Below are 19,429 nucleotides of genomic sequence, written 5' to 3' on the forward strand. Positions count from 1 at the left end.
GCAGAAGCACATGTGTCTGTGTGTGAGTTTATACACAAGGAAAAGAGAACAATAGAAAGGAAAGAAAAAGTAAATAAACTTTTATTGGCGAAGGAGAAACCGGATGGAGAGGAGGAAAAGAGGAATGGATAAAGATATGCATTAGTCAGAGGACGGGAGTGCAGGAGAAAGCCCATGAATCTCAATCTAACTTTATTCAGCTGGGACCAGGAAAGAGCAAGCAAGCAAGGTCATCTGAGATAGAGTGACACAACAATTACACAAGCCTGCCAGACCCATTGTGATTGGTCATCTTGCTCTTTGAGTATCCTTTTTATTTTATTTTTTCTGGCCACCCTTAACTCTCAATAGTATAGCAAGAGAGTATACAGTAGTATAGCAAGCATAACTTACAATCTGAGCTATGATGTAGGTGTCAACATTCATTATATATGAGGGATTTACAGTACAGAGGGCTTGTCAAAAGAAATGATATTGTGCTGGGGTGTGGAAATTTACAGTGGGGTTTTCCCAGAGTTAGAATTGGCATTATATCGTAACACTTTTAAACTTATTACCTACATTAGTAAGCATGCACTAATAATGTACTGCATTTATACAGCTTTTATTAAAGGAGTAGTTCACTTTTTAAAAAATTTTTTCTGATGATTTACTCACCCCCATGTCATCCAAGATGTCCATGTCATTCTTTCTTCAGTCGAAAAGAAATTAAGGTTTTTGATGAAAACATTCCAGGATTTTTCTCCATATAATGGACTTCAATGGGAACCAAACGGTTCAAGGTCCAAAAGACAGTTTCAGTGCAAACTGTTCAAAGGGCTTTAAAAGATTCCTTTTTTTTCTTTTTTAAGAAAAACAAAGTTGAAGTTTTATAAGCTCAAATGGTCGCCTTGCTCTGTACTGTGATGCGCATTCGTGACTCTCCTGTTTGAACTCGTTTATCAAAATGAACAAATCTTTTCCCAAGTCAATTTGTTCATTTCGTTCGTTGAATGAACCAAATGACACGAATAAAGATTTGTTCATTTTCATCAACGAGTTCGAACAGGAGAGTCACGAACGCCTCTTCAGGTTGAACGGTGGCTACTGCAGTTGAATTTTCCTATTGGATGTTAGCCGTTCTTCGTGATGCACACAGGTTTCAGCTCACCCCGCTCTTGGTACGAGCTACAATACGCCCTTGGCAGTATAAAAACCAGCTTGTTTCGTCAAAACCACTGTAGGGAGTCAGGAGTTGGAATTGTGAGTATTGAAAACGATCAGGATAGAGTGTTTTAGCATCTATTTCGTTCCCTCTATCTCCGCTGGGGTCTGCCCACTTTTTCAGCATTTTTCAAATATTGCCAGTGGGTGGAGTCAGGCTCTGACCAGGGGTGAGAGATCATTTCGCTTGATAAGACCCTTATTCATCATCTAGAATCGTTTAAAGCCCTTTGAACAGTTTGCAGTTTGCACTGAAACTGTCTTTTGGACCTTGAACCGTTTACCAGTAAAGTCCATTATATATATGGAAAAAAATCCTGGAATGTTTTCATCAAAAACCTTAATTTCTTTTTGACTGACGAAAGAATGACATGGATATCTTGGATGACATGGGGGTGAGTAAATTATCAGCAAAAGTTTTTTTTTAAAGTGAACTACTCCTTTAATTGTTGTTACACCATTAAAATCTTGTTAAGATTGGTTAATGCACTGTGAACTAACAGGAACAAACAATGAACAGCTGTTTTTTTAACAAAGATTAACAAATACAGCAAAATGTATTGCTCATGGTTAGTTCATGTTAGTTAAAACATTAACTAATGAACCTTACCGTAGAGTCCATTTTATTTATCAGAAAATATTTCAATGCAAAAGTTTGTTTTGTTTTTTTTCCTTTGGCCTTGGCTCAACACTGTGTTTGGATTTGGTAGCATTACTTTATGTGTTTTCAGTTTATAAAAGCAGGTTCAGCATAATGCCAGTGTATACTTGTTAGCAAAGAAAGAATATGAAAATTTATTTCATCAGTAGCGTTCCTCATTTGCAGTGTGAGGAATGAATTTGCAGCGTTCCTATGTAATTATAGCCCTCCAGCAAATGAGATGGAAACAGAATAAGTACCTCTTTTGCACCCTTTTTATTGAATTTTTCCTTTGGTCGTCATTTATCAAATGTGCTCACTATCCTTAAGCCATAAGGTCTGAATCATGTATTTGTGTAGATGTGGATGTCCTACCCACACAGCTGCAGAGATCTGATTGGTGCTCCCAGTTTCTCAAGTATCCAATCAGAGGCCCTTTGAGAAAATCTGCAAACACACAGATATAAGACGTTAGTCGTTTGAGACATGAAGAATAATTCAAAGCACTCCCATTCATCAATATGTATCACTATTATAGAAATCTATTTCTTATCAATTTCATTAATTTATGGCTTAATTGTGTGCTGTATGCTTTTCTGACATTGATACACGGGTGTGAATACATCACAAGATTAAAATGTCATAAAAAAGGCTTTCATTCAAATGTTTGGCCTTGTAATTTTCTAGACAAGTACGGATATCACTGCTTTATCATAACAGAATTATTTGACATGAATAGAATTGGGCGATTGGCATACATAAATGCATTGGATTCCATCATAATGGATGCTTTATATTTCCTACATATGAATTTATTTGAAGTGGCAGCCGGAGATATTACAGTAACAGTACACACACGAGGTCTATTACCAATTTTCATCAACACCCATATAACAGAAATCATTTCCTCTGCATGCTCGTTTAAAAGCCTTTGTAGAAAAATCTATTGCGTGCTGTGGAGCAGACACTTTTCCTTCATTATGTCCACATTTGATGAGACGATAACGCTCCATGTGCAATATTTAATAAAGTCAAGAGTGCTCACGTGCACCAGAAGGATTTCCGTGGCCTCTTAGATCGAAATATTACATCGTCTCTGCAGTGAGTTCAAAAAAAAAAAAACCTGCCGAGAAACTTTTCACCTCATTCATCACAGTTCTGGAAGCGTTCCATCCTAAAAAACATATATTTTCCCATTTAGATTTTGTACGGCAACAACATTACAACTGAATATTCTTGTTCCTCTAATCGCAGTTCAATATGGAATCATTTGGTAACGGCTTACTGTTCTGAGAAACACGTATTTGACATTAATTTATGTATTTATTCGCTTTTTGAGAAGGAAAAAGCTCTGATCCACCCATCTGTGTGGCCTACATAGAGAACCTACTGTTCCTGAAATTTGCTCTATTAAGTCACACTGACCCAGGATTGAGAGGCCTCCGAGGAATATGCCCTGTGGCAATCTCTCTCTCTGTCACCACAACCTGACACCTTTACAGTCAGACACGCACAAAATAGGCATCCGAGATATCACAAATCTGAGATAGCAACCATTTCAATAGATTACAATAGCACGTCGTCTCTGACAGCATCACAGCAGACTGCGATGATGGGAAACTAGACCATTTTGTCTTTCTAAGTGGCTGTTTTTATATGCGTTTGAAAGAATAGATAGCTGGGTTTTTTTACTACCCAAGTCTCTTGAATCTTCCTGAGCTACTTAGTCAGAGTTGGTTTGACTGCCAACGTGACTTAGCAAAAAATCTGGTTTAAAGGGATAGTTCACTTTGAAATTAATTTTTGGTATGTTTTAGCTTACCTCAAGGGCATCCAAGATGTACTTTAGGTGTCTTTGTTTCCGCATTATTTTCAATTTTTATATTTTTATGTCAAACCGTTTGTGTCTGTCAGTCATATAATGGAGGTCTATGGTCACCACCTCAAAGAGCATGCACAGAGAAGTCTAAATTAAACATGATTTAATGACTCGCAAATGGCCTAAGACACAAAACGAGCGGTTTGTGTGAGAAAACGAACGGTATTTATATCGTTTTTACCTTTTGTAACCACAGCCACAAAGTGCCCGCGCCCTCAGATCACTTGAACGTGGCTATGGGGTAAAAACTATATAAATACTGTTCGTTTTCTCACACAAACCGCTCATTTCGTGTCTTAGGCCATCAATGTGTACTTACATTTGTGAGTCATTAAATCATGTTTATTTGGACTTCTCTGCATGCTCTTTGAGGTGGTGACCATAGACCTCCATTATATGACTGACACAAAGACACCTAAATCTCAGATGCCCTTGAGGTAAGCTAAAACATACCAAAAATGTATTTCAAAGTGAACTATCCCTTTAATGGCACATGCATTTAGTTGTTTAAGTTCAAGCTTGCAATGCATTGGACACGCATGCACATCTGCATACAGTATTCATATGTTTCAAATACAATGTCTTTATCTTATTTTCCTTCTCAGGAAAATGTAACTTTTGAAAGGATGTTTAGAGGATTTTTACTTTACGAAAAACAAGACAAACCCAGCTAACAGGGAACATTCTGGAAACAAATGTTCTTCAGTAATGTATGTGTAAAGTTATCTGGTCTTTAATAACACTCTCAAAACATTAGCACAAAAACATTTTATTTATACATTGTTCATGGATCGCCCCCTTCTAGTCAGACTCGACACTCACATGGGTTGCCAGATTGAGGACATGCAACAAGAATGAGGGCAAATAATAGTGGAAGGAAGGTGATGAGATGATTTATCTGCATTTACAGTAATATGTCTCTGGACAAATGAATACTAGAATCTGCGATCTCTGACCCAGTTCGTTTGCTTGCGTTTATGGCTGCAATAAGCTGTGTTTTACGACAACTGGCAACCCAGAGCTGTCTCAATATCGCACAGGCCAAAACAAAAACAGATATTCTTACATGGAAAGCACATTTCGAAATAGAATAACAGGCTGTAGCATTTATATATAGCTATATCAAGTATATGAACTTAGCATGTTTCCTAAATATCTGCAAATGTATTATGGTATTTAATGATTTAGTGCATCTGAAAAATACTGTACTTACAGCACCTTTAAAACTTGTAATTTGTTATAAATTGATTTTTAACAATATTGTTGTATTACAATATACGCAACCTGCATCTTTGTAGTTGTTAAAAATGTGAAATTATGAAATATGAGCTTGTCCTACATTTTTTTTTATAATTAAGCAAAAATATGAAGAACTAAAAATGAAATAAATAAATAAATTAGAAGTAGAAATAAATAAATAAATGCAGAAATATAGTGAAAATAAATGTACATTTCGGTAATATAAATGTCTATTTCTGTATTTTTTTACATTTATTTATTTATGCATTTATATTTGTATATATTTATGTATGTATACATTTATTTATCCATTTATATATATATATATATATATATATCATTTATTTATTTTTCCTTTTGTCATTTTTAGCCCTTAATACAAAAACAGATATTGTAGCCTATAATGGCACGCCGGCATTAACTAATATATTACAAACAGAAAGTGAGTCTCCAGTATTCTCTAAAATCTAATTTCTGTATAATACTTACTGTAAGTTCGCAGGATTGTTTCCTTTTCATGCTCATTAGAGATAAAAGTTGATTACAAACAGAATCCTAGAAAAGTGATGGTGACTTCTGGGAAATTCGTTAACGTTTCAATGCACTGGAATGCTTTTGACAGCGAGATAGCTCTAGAAATGTCTGATTCTAGTGAATGGCTAATGAACTATGAGGCGGATTGATACTAATTAGGAATTTGATATGTTGTTGTCTTTCATTCCAACCATCCATTATTGAGTGTCAGATTCAGATTAGTCAAAGATGTAATATCGTATTATCGAGAGTCGTCTCACTTTCGCACTCTCTCTCTCTCTCTCTCTCTCTCTCTCTCTCTCTGTGTGTGTGTGTGTTTCCCCATTCAGTGACTGTTCTTTTGTCCTTCTAACTGGTGGTAATTAAATGAACAGGGTGCTTATGGAGAGGTGTCTTTCTGTTCAATTAACTTGACATACTGTGGTACATTACTGCCATCTTTACTGTGACCTTATATAGTGTAGATAAACTTTGTTGAAATTAATTGCCAGGTTAATGAGTTCACAGCTTGTGCATTTCAGCAAATGGTTTCTGTGCCAGCAGGAAGGGAATGTATGTGTCTATTTGCTGAAAAGACAGGTTTTATCTTTGTGTTTTCCAATTCTTAATAACTTGTACATTATTGCATTTTGCCCCATTTTGAAGAACGTCCACATAATTCCTGTGGCTTCAGAGTATAGTGTACAAGCCGTATGAACTACTTTTATGGTGTTTTCATTGTGCTTTTTGTCCCTTTTGGAGGTTGGCTCGTTGTTAAAAAAAGCATGGCTTTTGCAAACTCCAAAAACATACATATACATACAACTCACAGCAGCACCCAACAACTTTGATTTCTATTCACAGATTTTTAAGTGATTATAGGGTATATGATCAATAAACAAAGACTTATTTTTGCATGGTTCCTTGCACAATACTATGTTAAGACCTCAAAACACTTAACTAAGTGCATGATTTGTAAACTAATACATTTTGACTTCTGCAACACCAAACCAGCTCCATATGTATGGCTTTTCTGACATAAGTGAATTCAGGTCACCTGAAACACTTTTCCTCAGTCATCACAATAGCAAATATCTCACTTAAAGGGATAGTTCACTTTGAAATTAATTTTTGCTATGTTTTAGCCAACACATTCTCATCCTTTGGCGTCATATAGGTGACGCCATATGACATTTCGTTGAAATACTACGCACATGGCACCCTTTAGCGTCAATATAACGCACTGTTATGGGTAGGTTTAGGTCAGGGGTAGGGTCTGCGTCTCATATTGACGCTAAAGGATGCCAGTTACCTATATGACACCTTGGGTTTTGCGTGTTATATTGACGCTAAAGGGTGCCATGTGCGTAGTATTTCGACGAAATGTCATATGGCGTCACCAATATGACGCCAAAGGATGAGAATGGGCTCGTTTTAGCTTACCTCAAGGGCATCCAAGATGTAGGTGTCTTTGTTTCCACAGTAGTTTAAATTTTTGGATGTTTTTAGGTCAAACCGTTCGTGTCTGTCAGTCATATTTTGGAGGTCTATGGTCACCACCTTAAAGAGCATGCACAGAGAAGTCCAAATGAAACATGATTTAATGACTCGTAAATGTAAGTACGCATTGATGGCCTAAGACACGAAACGAGCGGCTTGTGTGAGAAAACGAACAGTATTTATATCGTTTTTACCTCTTGTAACCACAGCCACGTCCAAGTGATCTGAGGGCGCGGGCGCTTTTGTGACTGCAGTTACAAGAGGTAAAAACGACATAAACACTGTTCGTTTTCTCACACCAAAGATTTATTTCAAAGTGAACTATACCTTTAACAGATGGCAAGGGGAAAGAGGAAAGAAAAGGGAATGACACAGAATACGAGAATATAATGGATTTGCAAGGACAGGGATGCATTTACATTTCTAAGCAGAACAGCATGTCTGAATCAGGATAAAATGTGGGTGCATTTATTCCACGTTTGTAGGTCATTTGTGAGAGGTACAGTCTGTGTAAGCTTCTTACTGTATTTTTACTCTTTTATTCTCTCACAGACGCATATTTATTCGTCTCTTGGCCATTACATTGCAGTGACCCAGAAAAGCATAAAATTGCATCAGCAAGCCACAAATCACTAAATCCAGTTTCAATAACCTTGCAGAATACAGGGATATAGCACATGTTTAGAACAGGTGCTGTAATTGTGCCAACAGTGCTTTGTTTCCAGGCGTATGTGTTTGTTTTGTGTGAGCGATACTTCACAGTGTGTTCTACAATTTCTTTCAAGGACCTCCTGGTTGCATCACCTGTTTCAGAAATCAATGGGTGAATAACCAAACACTTATATACATTCATTTGTATTCCAGTCACAGTAGGATACAGTGAGCACGACCCTCCGGGGAAGCGACGGAGGAAATACTTCAGCAAGAAAATACTGGGTAAGTTGTTTTAATCAAATTTATAAAACCATTAGTTCCAATCCTTGATTCTGATTGGTCAATAGCTGTGCTTTTTTCACAATAAAACACGGCTATGACCGCTTCACCCAACGGCTCTATTTATCGCTGCGCAACACTGCGTCTCATGTTGTTTTTATTTGAGCTTTCAGGCATATTACACATTGGAACGTTGTTGCTGTTCACGGTCAGGGACTATTTTTCCTAGCGGAAGGAAGGCTTTTAGTGATTTTACTTCATGAAAGTTGCACTAATAATTTTTTTTTATTATAACCTAAAACATTATAAAACGGTCTAACTAGCATAAGTTCACACTCACAGTAAGGTTAGAAGTAAAAAAAAGATGTGCTTGTTGATCTTTGCAGAGTTTAGCTGACTGAGGACATCCACACAGTTTCCAAAGACGACACTCCAACCTCTCTGGGAAACGCGTATCTGTGTTACAAATGTGTTGAAAGTGTGTTGAAAGTCAATGGAGCGCTGTGAAAAAGTGTCCGACCTCTGTGGGAGCTCATTCTTGGCTGCGCTGTGATTGGTCAATCTACATTCTAGGGCGTGGCTTAGCCAAAGGTGAATTGCGACTTATCAGGCCAATTCTAAGGGGAAAAAGACTAACTTTTCAGAATAGTTTAAATATCACGATTCTGACTTTATATCATGCATTTCTGACTTTACAACACGCAATTGCGACTTTTTATCTAGCAATTCTTACTTTATATCTCACAATTCTGACTTTATATCACACAATTGTGACTTTATATCTCGCAATTCTGACTTTATATCACGCAATTCTGACTTTATATCTCGCAATTCTGACTTTATATCTCGCAATTCTGACTTTATATCTCGCAATTCTGACTTTATAACACGCAATTCTGACTTTATATTTCGCAATTCTGACCTTCCATCTCGCAATTCTGAGAAATAAAGTCGAAAATCTCGCAATCTCGCAATGGAATCTCTTCCATCTCGCAATTCTGAGAAATAAATTCTGACTTTATATTTCGCAATTCTGACCTTCCATCTCGCAATTCTGAGAAATAAACTCAGAATTGCGAGAAGTAAACTCGCAATTGTGAGAAAAAAGTCTGAATTGTGAGATAAAGTCCCAATTACCGTTTATATTTTTCATTATAAGGTGGAAACAAGCTTCCATTGAAACCAGCCCACTCATTCTGATATAAACAAATGTTCTAATTTCCGTGAGTTGTACAGTGCATTTTTTATTTACTTGATATTTGAAACAAATATGAAAATGCATCTACATCAACATTTATGTGAAATCTGCCCACTTGTTTCGACTGCATGGCACAAAAAAGACGACACAATGTTCTGGTAAACAGCACATGGAGAAGCATCAGATCTGTTGAATACTCATTCGAAACATCCACCACCCGCCCCCAACCAATTTTACGCCACTTGGAACCCTCCACACACCAGCAGAATCTTAATCAACAGAGGTTACTGCAGATCATGCCGTTTTAATTGATAGCTAGGGATGCCAGCTGAATTTCAAGCTTATAGGTGATACTATCACATCACAGGAAATGAGTGATACCTCATTATTTCCAGATATCAGGAGGAGAAAGTAGAAGTACAGAAAAGAGATTAACATGAAATGCTAAATTAATGATGGCATGCAGATGGTTCTCCAAAAGAGAATTACATAAATAATATACTCGCTTCAAAAATCTGAAATTTGACTTATTTTCCCTTTATTATATCCTTATATACGGTATGTAAATGATAAACAAACTGCATGAGAATTGTTTTCTTATATTAAATTTATTCATCTTACCCCACTCTCCGACTGCTTTTTAAAGCATAAATTTCAATAAACTTGGTAAGATTTATGCTTAAAGCTTGAAAAACAATTGCAGGAAAGGTAATTTGCCTACATCCAAGATATATTACATGAAAACAAGCCTTAATGTCTCATGCAGTTTTCTCTTCTCAAGTAAATTCATCTTTTTTTCTTTTTTTAAGGATGTTCAGATGTTGTTTTACTGGAATACATAAAAACCGATTAAGGAAATTATTTGTGATAATTATTCTAAATTATCAGAATTAGAATAATATTACATGCACTCACAACCTCCACAAGGCATTCCTACTATTGCAGTCTGATGTAAATTAAATGATTTAAATGACTCTTTTTGTGGTGTATGACAGTTCCATTAAGTTGAAAAAAGTTTTTACCGTTTGAAAAGTGCTTTGTGACCGTTTTTTCAAATCATAAATAAAGCAGCCTGATTATACTTAAAAAGAAAAAAAAATGACATTTTATGTTTGACCATCACTATAAGGTCACAAAAAAAGAGAGAAAATGCCATGACTTTACATTTAAAAAATAGATTGTAAAAAAGACATCAAGATTACAGGCTATAAGAATTATCAGATACAACAGAGATCTGAAACTTACAGCAACCAAATTAAATGATCTCCAAAGAGGCAAAATCGTCAGTGTCCAAATCTGTCACCAAAAACAACACTTTTTATTTTTTTATCTAAAGGGCGAGGCGTAAAAATAGTAATGACAGGATAGGCTATGGCAAAAATGAATAAACTTTTTCAAAGGATAGTTGCTAAATGACATTAAAGTATGGCTCAAACATTATTACACAAGTTTGCAAAAATCACTGAAACTTTATGGACATGGTGGGTGCAAATTTGAGTTTACTATCTAAATGCATTTTCTATGTACCCCATTTTCTCTTTCTAGGTAGATGTGTCAGGCTTTCCCATGAATATCATTCGTTTTATGAACATTCATGAACTGAGTTGAATAATGGAGCTGTTGTTTGTTCTTCAGATCAGACTTTGTCTGTCAGTCTGTGCAAAGTTTCATTCAAAACGCTGATATGCATGTAAATGCATGTAATAATGGACTCATTTTATCCGACCCTTCCCTTTCATTACCTTTTATGTAACCAGAACCATATCCTGTAAATCTGTCATATCACTCAACCCCTACAGAGGGAGGTGCCCCGGGCACTTTCAGCAAAAAGAGAAAATATGTTTATGGCTGAAGGGGAAAAAAACCGTGTTTAAGTAAAAAGCTGCTGGACAGAGTTGTTTGGACGTTGTGGAAGTTTCTTCTGACATCACGCATCCGGTGAGTTCTCATGTTGATTTCTAATACATACAGTGAAGTGCAAGTGTTTTATACGTTTTATGTGTGCTGGTCAGTGAAATACATAGTTTATTTTTTGCATTGCCCGGCGTCGTGGAAGGTGTTAGTTATTTCAAATTGCGCTGATTTGGTAGGCTATTTAGTTCGTGAAAGCGTTGATGGTTTTGAGTGAATCTTTGAATCGAACGAATCGTTCTCGTGTAGCCTACTTTCATACACTCCCTCGTGTCTTTCGATTACCGCAGCCTTTTCTTTTCAATCGCTTTTCTGTTTTGTTTCAAAATAATGGCTTAAGCATGAACTAATACATTCTAAAGTACGACTGTTTTTCGATCTAATGAACGAATATGGAACGTCTGGACATAACTGATCGAACGTCACGTGAATCAGTCTAGTTCACACTGACTAGCTGCAAACGACAAAATGGAATTACATTTTTTTAGCGAAAATCAAGAGATATATTCACTGGAATTCATCAAAATCCCCACCAGTATTGTGCTGTTCAAATGTCACAGTAGGCTAACAGATATAGCCTATGTGTTACAAATATTTTAATATCACATTTAAACTGTATCCTGGGTGGTGTTGTTAGAATGGTTGGGGTTTTTTAAATTATAAAATCATTCATGGATGGTAAAATGGTTGTTTCCAGAGGCAGCTGATACTTTTTAGACAGATGACTGCTATATGCATGACAAAAGTGTACTTTGTTGTCTATAATGTTCCTCCAATGCAGCTGTCCAACTACCAAGTGTACTCAACTTGACTAAGCTATATTTTCACAGTTTTAAAATGCAAGGTAATAGACAAAATTATTAACTAAAGATCTGCTAAGACATGCTTTCAGTGGTGGAATGTAACGAAGTACAAATACTTCGTTACTTTACTTAAGTACATTTTTCACGTATCTTTACTTTACTTAAATACAATAAATAGTGCCTACTTTTTACTTTTACTTCGTTACATTTTGCAGCAATTATTATACTTTCTACTCCACTACATTTCTACAACTTCTGTTACATTTTCGTTACATTTTCTGATCAGTTTTTCCCCTGCCAAAACGTAATCTGACCGTCCGTTCGTTGCACGTTTGTCTCACCAGTGACGTTTGGTTGCCATAGATACAGTATATCAACCCGGTCACACTAAACGCGTCTCACACGCAGTGTGTTTATCGTGCAACTCATACGCGAAAATTTGTTTTTACGTGCATAGGAAACACACCGTGTGTAATATATGTTTGGTTTGGTTAGGATTATGGCAAGCCAAGAGGTTCAGAATTACACCATAAATGAATCGCGTTTACTGCCAAACATATTAACATATAGTAAGGATAAGCATGATATTGCCTAATTGCAAGCTTGTTTCAGAAATGGTGACATTTTTTTCCATCATTATTGAACCATCATTATAGGAGTAGGCTATTAGGTTGAATGAGTTAGAATTAAATGTTTTATTAATCATTAGAAAATAGACATTAAGATAATAAATTGTTATGCAAGTACTTTTACTTTTAATACTTAAAGTACATTTAAAATAAAGTACTTTTTACTTTTTACTTAAGTATGATTGTCATTGTGTTACTTCTACTTTTACTAAAGTAAATATTTATCTGGGTATTTGTACTTTTACTTAAGTACTGAGATTCAGTACTTCCTCCACCACTGCATGCTTTAGCTACTCCCTTGGCTGTTTGCTCCTATTGGGCACACCGAATACATCAAAGAGTAGCTACTTTACCCTTTGGTCCTTTGAAAACATGAACTTTCACTCACCCACTGCAATATGCATGTACAAAAGAACTGTTGTGGGAGTGAACAAAAGGGATAAAGAAGAGTAAACTGTGACTTATGTTACAACTTGACCATGATTTGCCATGTCACGTTTTCATGAGTCTGTTTTCTGAGAGAAAATATTTGAGAGCTCATGTAATATAAACTGGGCAGAGTTCCAGTCAGAGTAAAAAATACAAAATAATAATAATAATAATCTTATGGAAATCATCCAGGCCAACGTTTCATCTTCCATGGGGAACCAATGCTTTTGTCATGCACATTGAGGCTGAAGGAGAGTAAGCTGTGCTTGTACTTCTTTGACTTACCTTACACTCAACAAAGTGGTTCTGGCAATGATTTTGTAGTCTGCAATTTCATGGGTAAGAACATGTTTCTTGGTATGGAACTGGATATGGATCAAAGGAGCAATAAATAACTCATAATGTTGACCAGACTTATTTGACTAAGTCTTTCTTTAAATTGTTCCTACAAATGTAACATGACATGCTCAAGTCTTTCAGTGGATCATTCTTGTTCCCCTGCTTTACCACAGGTGCCATGAACAACAAGTTTTTTCAGTCATGTGGCCAAATCTGGATTGTCCTTCTGCTGACGACTGTCCCAGTTGTTCAGAGCGGGAAGGTTCTTGTCTTTCCTGTGGATGGCAGTCACTGGGTCAACATGAACATCTTGGTCGAAGCACTTCATGCCAAAGGTCACGATGTTACAGTCATCCGGATGGCAGACAGCTGGTACATCAAAGAATCCTCACCTCACTACACATCGATCAATCTCAAGTCTGAAGGAGGATTTAGTGAAGAATTCTATGAGATGTTTGCACTCAGACTCATGAAAATTCAGAGGGAAGGTTCCGCCTGGGCTCGTCTCAAGCTGGAGATAGAGATGTGGGCAAGTACTTTTGAGTTGACGAAAATAGAAAGAGAGATGATTAACAGTATGATGGAAGATCAGCAGCTGATGCAGTCCTTTAGGGATGCCAAGTATGATTTGCTCCTTACAGATCCACTCTTGTTTGGAGGCACCCTTTTGGGCCATTTTCTGAAACTGCCCATTGTCTACAATGTCCGTTGGATAATGTATAGTGAAGGTCATTTTGCAATAGCGCCCTCTCCGCTTTCTTATGTTCCTTCTCTAATGGTGGAGTTATCAGACCGCATGAGCTTTTTTCAAAGAGTGAAGAATGTTTTGGTGTACATCATAACTGAAGCACAAGGCGCTTTCCTGTTCGCTCCACATTATAATGCACTTTGTGAACGGTACATTGGTCCAGGAGTGAACTTCCTTACCTTACTTCAGAGTGCTGATCTGTGGCTCCATAGAGTTGATTTTATTTTTGAATTCCCGCGTCCCACTATGCCAAACATCGTCTACATGGCAGGTTTTCAGTGCAAGCCATCAAAGCCTCTTCCACAAGATCTGGAGGACTTTGTGCAGAGCTCTGGGGAGCATGGTGTCATCATCATGTCTCTGGGCACTCTCATTGGTCAGCTTCCTGATGATGTGGCAGAGGCAATTGCTGAAGCTTTTGCAGAACTTCCACAGAAGATCATCTGGAGGTACAAAGGAAAGAGACCGTCGGCACTAGGGAACAACACCTTAATGCTAGACTGGATGCCTCAGAACGATCTTCTGGGTCACCCTAAGACCAGAGCCTTTGTGGCACATGGAGGAACCAATGGAATTCAAGAAGCCATCTACCACGGGGTACCAATCATTGGGTTTGGGCTGATTTTTGACCAGCCCGATAATCTTTCTAAAATGAGAGTAAAGGGTGTAGCCAAGAATGTAGACTTTGCCACAGTGGATAAGGACTCCTTCCTTCAAACTGTCCAAGAGGTCCTTTATGAGCCCTCTTATCGGGAGAACATGCAGAGGCTCTCGAGGCTTCACAAGGACGTCCCAGTGAAGCCTCTGGACAACGCCATCTTCTGGATTGAGTTTGTTATGAGGCACAAAGGTGCCGCTCACTTGCGCACAGACTCTTACAAAATGCCCTGGTACTCTTATCACTCTGTTGATGTCGTTCTGCTCCTGCTTTCTGCTGTGTCACTCATCATCCTGACTATATATGCACTTATCAAGTATTTCTGCTGCAGAATATGCATGAGAAAAGCAAAGAGCAAAAGTGAATGATGTTAACTAAATTGACATAATGGGTCTCATTCATTAACATTCGTAAATATACGAGTAAATATGAGAGTGATTTGCGCGTAAAGAGACCTTCCCGAAAACTTCTCCTGATTCACAAATACTTCGTAAACGTCAGATGTGATAGTGAAATGTGTTTATTAATGAATTCCTACCAGTCGTAAATGGGATACGCGTGCACGTTTATTCTCAATTACCGTAAATCCCGCCCATCTACGCATATAATAATATGAATGCGAATGAAAAAGAAAGATTTCTCGGATGCAGAAATTGAAATTTAATTATCAGTAGTTCATTCAAAACGCCACATTTTATTTGCAAGCGTACTAGTGGCCTTTCAGGTCCTTAAAAAGGAAGCAGCATTACAGATGCAGTTAATGGAGTTTCATCTGTTAATCGAACAGTCCCAGAAGTGAGAAGAAAATGGTTCGACAATAAGCTTCACAGCAAAAACGAATTAGTTCACTTCGGGAAAATCGTATTCAAACTGGAGAAGGACCACCATCGATCACCAGATCTGCTATTACTGGCTCTCATGATAAAAGTAAAAAGAAAAACCGTATGTAATACAAAATATTTTTTTCAAAATGCTGTTTAAATATGTACCCATTGGTGAATTAAAATGCAGCCTTATTAATGAGCAAAACGTTCGGATGTTAAGCGCACCATTTACGCATTGCGCAAAACTTTTGCATTTCTCAGAGAAACTTTGCATTCTCTCGCAAAGATCTCTAACGTTTTACTAGGGAATGCAGTTTTTCAGGGAACGCAAAAGCATTTATTTTATTTTATTTTTTTTAACATATATCTTAAAATGTGTTTTATTCGTGTGATGGTAAAGCTGTATTTTCAGCATCATTCCTCCAGTCATCATTGTCACATGATCCTTCAGAAATCAATCTAATATAATGAATTGCTGCTCAATAAACCTTTTTATTATTATCAATGATGAAAACAGTTGTGCTGATTAATATGTTTTTGTGGAAACCATGATATATTTGGTTAATAGAACGTTTAAAAGAACAATTTATTGAAATAGAAATGTTTGTAACATCATAAATGTTTTTTTTTTCTGTCACTTTTGATCAATTCAGTTCATCTTTGCTGAATAAAAGTATTAATTTCTTTTTTTTAAAGTACTGACCCCAGATGCTTGAACAATTTATAGATTCCAATTATAGTGCTATATTGTTCATTAAATTGGGTGACTAGAGCACAGTGCCTGTTGTCCCTTTCACATTATGTTGTGAGAGCAGAGTAAAAAGAAAAGGCCAGGTACCCATAATCCAGCATTGATAGAGCAAAAAGAGCTCTTGTCACAAGAGTTCTTATTATGTCAATGAACAGATAAAAACAGATGACAGGAAATGTACAACCCAGTCCATCAAAGTAGCGAATAGGAATTATTTGCAGTGCAACCTCTGGTTTAGCCAGATCTATGGTGTGTTTAGCAGTCTGATAAACAGACACGATTGCAGCAAAAAATGTCTCCTGGAGTTGTTATTAATGTATTGTGGGATTTTTTTTAACCAACCTAGACTGAACATTGTGCTAAATTGTAAAAAAAAAATTCTAATATCTAAATAGTTGGGGATTTTATGGCTTTCACTTTTGTTGCAACTTGACAAATTCTTTATTTAAATAGATCACATGGCTGTGACTTTTGTTTTTCTTCTATTATTCTCATTGCGATAAATTTACTGAATGCAATATCCACTTTGTTCTTACTGAATTACAAAAAGATTTAGTTAACTAAGGAAGTACAATTGAAGTGGACAGTTTGCAGCCTAGTATTTTATCACTTACTGTCAAAATATTTACAAAAGAATGTATTTTTACATAAGCAACATAAATAAATATTAACACCCTGGAATACAAAATAACTTAATAAAAAAATATATTATTATTGTGAAAATCATGTGGCCCAAAAAAAAAAAGTGATAAATTAATTTCAGCTTTTTTTGTGGAAGAGCTAAATTCTAGCTGTCCTTAAATGATGGACATGCAACTAATTTTAAAATTAGCTTGTTCTCTTTTTTTTTTTTTGCGACAGGAACTATGAATGGACAGGTTTTTCCGGTGCTTGGGCCAATCATGCTAACCCTCCTGCTGACGACCGTCCCAGTTGTTCAGAGCGGGAAGGTTCTTGTCTTTCCTGTGGATGGCAGTCACTGGGTCAACATGAACATCTTGGTCGAAGCACTTCATGCCAAAGGTCACGATGTTACAGTCATCCGGATGGCAGACAGCTGGTACATCAAAGAATCCTCACCTCACTACACATCGATCAATCTCAAGTCTGAAGGAGGACTTAGTGAAGAATTCCTAGATATGTTTGCATCCAGACTTTTGGAGATTCTGAGGAAGGGTTCCATATGGGCTCGTCTGAAGCTGGAGATTGAGATGTGGGAAAGTTCTTTGCAGATGATTAAAACAGAAAGTGAGATGATAGTCGACATGTTTGAAGATCAGCATTTGATGCAGTCCTTAAAAGAAGCCAAATATGATTTGATTCTTACAGATCCAGCCATGTTTGGAGGGGTCATATTGGGTCATTATCTCAAACTGCCCATTGTCTACAATGTCCGTTGGGCATTGTATCTTGAAGCTCATTTTGCAATAGCTCCTTCACCGCTTTCTTATGTTCCTTTTCCAATGCTGGAGTTATCAGACCGCATGAGCTTTTTTCAAAGAGTGAAGAATGTAGTGATGTACATCATAACTGAAGCACAAGATGCTTTCCTGTTTGCTCCACATTATAATGCACTTTGTGAACGGTTCATTGGCCCAGGAACATCCTACTTTAGCTTACTTCAGAGTGCTGATCTGTGGCTCCATAGAGTTGATTTTATTTTTGAATTCCCGCGTCCCACTATGCCAAACATCGTCTACATGGGAGGTTTTCAGTGCAAGCCATCAAAGCCTCTTCCACAAGATCTGGAGGACTTTGTGCAGAGCTCTGGGGAGCATGGTGTCATCATCATGTCTCTGGGCACTCTCATTGGTCAGCTTCCTGATGATGTGGCAGAGGCAATTGCTGAAGCTTTTGCAGAACTTCCACAGAAGATCATCTGGAGGTACAAAGGAAAGAGACCGTCGGCACTAGGGAACAACACCTTAATGCTGGACTGGATGCCTCAGAACGATCTTCTGGGTCACCCTAAGACCAGAGCCTTTGTGGCACATGGAGGAACCAATGGAATTCAAGAAGCCATCTACCACGGGGTACCAATCATTGGGTTTGGGCTGATTTTTGACCAGCCCGATAATCTTTCTAAAATGAGAGTAAAGGGTGTAGCCAAGAATGTAGACTTTGCCACAGTGGATAAGGACTCCTTCCTTCAAACTGTCCAAGAGGTCCTTTATGAGCCCTCTTATCGGGAGAACATGCAGAGGCTCTCGAGGCTTCACAAGGACGTCCCAGTGAAGCCTCTGGACAACGCCATCTTCTGGATTGAGTTTGTTATGAGGCACAAAGGTGCCGCTCACTTGCGCACAGACTCTTACAAAATGCCCTGGTACTCTTATCACTCTGTTGATGTCGTTCTGTTCCTGCTTTCTGCTGTGTCACTCATCATCCTGACTATATATGCACTTATCAAGTATTTCTGCTGCAGAATATGCATGAGAAAAGCAAAGAGCAAAAGTGAATGATTTTTAACTAAATTGACACATTGTGTTTTTACACAGACTCGGTATCTGTATTTTTTCTGTTAGACTTCAAACCTTTTTTCAGTAAAATAATCAGGTCGATCTCTTCATTAAAATTTCATTTTATTTGGTGATTTATACATTTTTATTCATTCTAATCATTATATTATTATGCATTACACTATAATTTTTACTCACTATAGGTACAAATCTTGTACAAATATGTAATTTATTGTATAGTATCACAGCATTCAGTGGTCAGATATTTCCTAATATTCACCATCTTGCATCTCAGTTATCGACTAGTGATACTGACCTCCGAGATTTTCAATATTAATATTACTTTAAAGTTGTAATGTTCTTCTCTGCTCTTGATCACCCTGTCATCATTTATTTTGTAATAAAAACCAACTGAACGTACATTAATTCTTATATACTTAGCCCTGGTGATGGAAAAAAAAAAAAACAAAAGCAAATGACTGTTGTTTCTTTTACTATTATTGCTATTTTATTTTTGTAAATTAAATTAATTCATCAATACATGTTTTTCATTTGGAGGATTAAAAGGCTACAAATCCTGTAAAAAAAATCTGTACTTTGGAGGGTTTGTGAAATATATATATGAAATATATATTTTATATCTATGTGCATTGGTACAGTTTGAATGATTGCATGTCTCTTAGAAGGCTTCATCAATATACATATCATTTATGAATATAAAGATCATTTTAAAAGCGATTAAAGGTTTTGGTTGTCTTGTCAGACAGTATAAT

General features: G+C 36.9%; 1 protein-coding gene and 2 pseudogenes across 5 annotated transcripts in view; 2 read left to right on the plus strand and 1 right to left on the minus strand.

Moving 5' to 3' along the window:
• Positions 1-19,429, minus strand: part of elfn1b (extracellular leucine rich repeat and fibronectin type III domain containing 1b) — an 85,363-nt gene that overhangs the window by 21,446 nt on the left and 44,488 nt on the right. Inside the window, exon 2 of the mRNA XM_039651760.2 lies at positions 2,219-2,290. The gene's annotated coding sequence lies outside the window, so the exon portion shown is untranslated. The remainder of the gene's footprint in view (positions 1-2,218; positions 2,291-19,429) is intronic.
• On the plus strand, positions 1,531-19,342 carry LOC148978766 (UDP-glucuronosyltransferase 2A3 pseudogene; annotated as a pseudogene). 2 transcript variants are annotated; one of them, XR_016168924.1, is made up of 3 exons: positions 1,531-1,598; positions 7,839-7,910; positions 17,059-19,342. The product of XR_016168924.1 is annotated as a UDP-glucuronosyltransferase 2A3 pseudogene, transcript variant X1 (transcript). The 2 variants fall into 2 exon arrangements; XR_016168925.1 differs by lacking the exons at positions 1,531-1,598; positions 7,839-7,910 and adding an exon at positions 10,906-11,043.
• LOC120462994 (UDP-glucuronosyltransferase 2C1 pseudogene) lies at positions 1,556-16,508 on the plus strand (annotated as a pseudogene). 2 transcript variants are annotated; one of them, XR_016168923.1, is made up of 3 exons: positions 1,556-1,598; positions 7,839-7,910; positions 13,390-16,508. The product of XR_016168923.1 is annotated as a UDP-glucuronosyltransferase 2C1 pseudogene, transcript variant X2 (transcript). The 2 variants fall into 2 exon arrangements; XR_016168922.1 differs by lacking the exons at positions 1,556-1,598; positions 7,839-7,910 and adding an exon at positions 10,907-11,043.

This window comes from Pimephales promelas, chromosome 6 (assembly GCF_988280905.1).
Source record: "Pimephales promelas chromosome 6, fPimPro1.hap1.1, whole genome shotgun sequence".
Lineage (NCBI taxonomy): Eukaryota > Metazoa > Chordata > Actinopteri > Cypriniformes > Leuciscidae > Pimephales > Pimephales promelas.